The sequence below is a fragment of the Macaca nemestrina genome, chromosome 5, assembly GCF_043159975.1.
Source record: "Macaca nemestrina isolate mMacNem1 chromosome 5, mMacNem.hap1, whole genome shotgun sequence".
NCBI classification, from domain to species: domain Eukaryota; kingdom Metazoa; phylum Chordata; class Mammalia; order Primates; family Cercopithecidae; genus Macaca; species Macaca nemestrina.
Genome location: NC_092129.1, coordinates 17,140,129 through 17,143,081, shown reverse-complemented (window position 1 = coordinate 17,143,081; position 2,953 = coordinate 17,140,129). Strand labels below are relative to the sequence as shown.

Here is a 2,953-nt window from a genome sequence, read left to right as displayed (position 1 = left end):
ACACACACACACACACACACACACAATGTCAAACTACAAGCCTGAGTATTCAAAATAATTTAACTATATTTTATGAGTAAGATTGTATTTCCCCTACATATTATGGCAAATCTATTACTTCTACTTAATTTGTACTTCACAACTTAATGTCAATCACTTTAAAATAACTAAGTGCATAGAAAAGGAGAAGTTCAAACTAATTTTCATCACTTCCCCTCAAAAACATCATGATTTACTTTATAGTCACCTACAGACTAATTATATTTGTAGAACTTTATATATCACAGGGATTTTATGTTACACGATTTATCTGAACAAAACTGTACCATGTAGGCTATAAGATGACAGAAAATAACAACAATAAAGAGCCAAAATGTCAGGAAGTTAACATTCTAATAGGTGAAATGACACAGACAGAAATAAAAGCAGCTTTGACTGCAGATGTGTTTCAATGGGGAAGAAGAGGACATTTTACCTGGGAGAAAAAAATGCAGCTGGAAGCTAATGCAGGGTTCTATCAACTATCCTCATCAATAAAGAAGACATCGTGGGACAGGCCAGACAGGAGACTGAGAATTCTGAAACCTTAGTCCCCATCTTGGCTCGGTCCTTACGGACTAGCATCATGCCTGACACATAATGGGTGCCAATGAAAATGTGTTGATATACCGTATAGCCTTGAGAATGTCACAGTTTCCCAGCCTTTGTTCCTCCCCCACAAAGGGGAGTAAGAGATCACTCATAAGGTTCTTGTGAAGATCAAATAAGACAATATATGTGACAGTGTACGTAGTAAACTCTAAGGCACCAGAAATATATTGTATATCATTCTTGGAGGAGTTTAAAAATATGTCACAAAATCTTTGAAGTTGGTACATCATGCTATGAAGTGACTTCTCTATGAAAAAATGTTGGCCTGTGGTGGGGGACGGGGAAAAGAAAAAGCTTAGCCTGTTGTTATCCTCTTCCTTTGGCCTCAGCAACCTCCAACCCATCCATGTGCCCCTCCCTTAGTGGGCAGTAGGTAGTGGACTTACAGACTTGTGAATTCCTTCCCCAGTGGTGACTGGGACTTTTCCCAGAAGAATGTGAAGCACAGAATACCTCCATGTTCAAAAAAAATAACACCAAACTGAAGCCAACCCGTGTTTCCTCTATAGGGTTCCAGCACAATAACTTTAGGGAAGAAAAGAAGATGATTTAACAACTGAGGTTTTCTCTTTTTTTTTATTGGTTGGTTGGATGGTTGGTTTCTTAATATCAGATGGGGAATGTGCAAATGTGGTAACAAGGTTGGAGGGCAGCATATCTCACACATGAGCGTAAATACCCAATCATCACACATAAGTTGCAAAAGGATCAACATCTGCGTTTCGTGAAGCTGTGAGGTTTTCTGTTATTTTAAATCCCCATGATAGGTCAGAACCCTTTGCTAGGCATAGTGGAAGAGACGGGTGTACATTATGTACAATTTCCATGTTCTGTGGTAGCCTAAGGAAAGATGCCCAGATCTGGAAATAAAACACAGCACCATAATGACAGTGATCAAGAGGTAATGAGGAACCTGCTCACACAGTTTAGACTCTGATTACACCCTCAGAGATAACATTCACAGTCCAAGAATAGGACCATTCTGAGCATATGGCATTGACCAAACCTTCTTTACAAAACCTCATAACAGGCATTGTGTGAATACAATACATCAGCGTACCATATTTCATGTGCTAATCTTTTCATGACAGTCTCATGCTATAGTATTTCAGTGATGGTGTAAAGAGAAGAAATGTGATTAAACCAAAGGAGGAGAGGTGGGGGTTATCCTCAGGAAAAAGAGAAAAGGAAAGTGGAAATACGATGGTCCTTAGTTGAGCAGATAAAACAGACTAAGCAGAATAAAGGACAATGTATGGTGCTCATTCCATCTGGGCATATTTGAGACAGCTATTTAATAGAGTATTTTGTTTTTGGCAGACTTTCTGTTTAAACGGGAACTGTGTGCGTATTAATAGTAACCCTCCACATATGAATCAGCTTGGTTCTAGCTACATGGCATTATTTTCAAACATGCCAATACCTGTAAAATGCTGAAGTTACCACAAAAATTTAAAAATCAGTAATGCCCTATAAATCTCCATGAGTTTTATGATTCATTCCTTATCAATCAAACTAGTTAGGATTTTTTAAATCTTTGGTTTACATTCTTTTTCCTCATCTGTGATATAATAACATGCAGCTAATACACTTATTATTATGACGTTTTGCAGAGTCCCACACACAGCTTTTGCTCCTTTTCCTTTTTCTTCATCTCTTCCTTTTGTCTGTGGTATATGCCTACACTAATGTGTGTAGGGTGCCATAAAACAAAGTGGAGTGAGTAAAAAGAGATGATGATTATGAAGAATAAATAGAGATTATTTTAAAAGTGGAAAAGTTCTTGGGTAGGTAGTTTTCAAAAAGTACCATAAACTGAGTTTCTGAAGAAAGATAACTTGTTTCCCTGAAAGTATTTTCCTTCTTTTACCCATTACCTTGCCCATCTTCCCGTGAGTTCTTTCTCTGACTCTACTCTTCTTTGCTCTCAGATGCTTTTTTTCTTTCTCTAATATTTTTTTCTTCTACTACTATTTTTTTCTTCTGTTTTACTCTCACTGTTGGAGACTACTGCTTAATTGTTTACTCTATTATTTCCTATAGAATCTTTCATGAGAATTCTGCTTGTGGGTGAGCTTCAGTGTGTTTAGATGTAAGCAGGTGAATACAATGCAGTTTGGAATCCACATCATAAAGCAAATCACTCTAAAGCAGATGGCATTTTCCCATGGGAAAAAGTTTGCAGTTTGGGGTTTTCATTCCTAACCAAAGAAGGCCTCAAATGAATCATAGACATGACCAACAATATGTCTTTAAAGTGAAGATATGACTATAAATTACTAGAAAAGAAAGTTAAGTTTTA

At 37.1% G+C, this 2,953-nt stretch overlaps 1 non-coding gene across 1 annotated transcript; it reads right to left on the bottom strand.

The window, feature by feature from the left end:
- Positions 1 to 1,258: 1,258 nt before the first annotated feature.
- On the bottom strand, positions 1,259 to 1,360 carry LOC112423310 (small nucleolar RNA U13). Its single transcript, XR_003013738.1, has one exon. It is a non-coding gene; the product is annotated as a small nucleolar RNA U13 (small nucleolar RNA).
- Between the last annotated feature and the right edge of the window lie 1,593 nt (positions 1,361 to 2,953).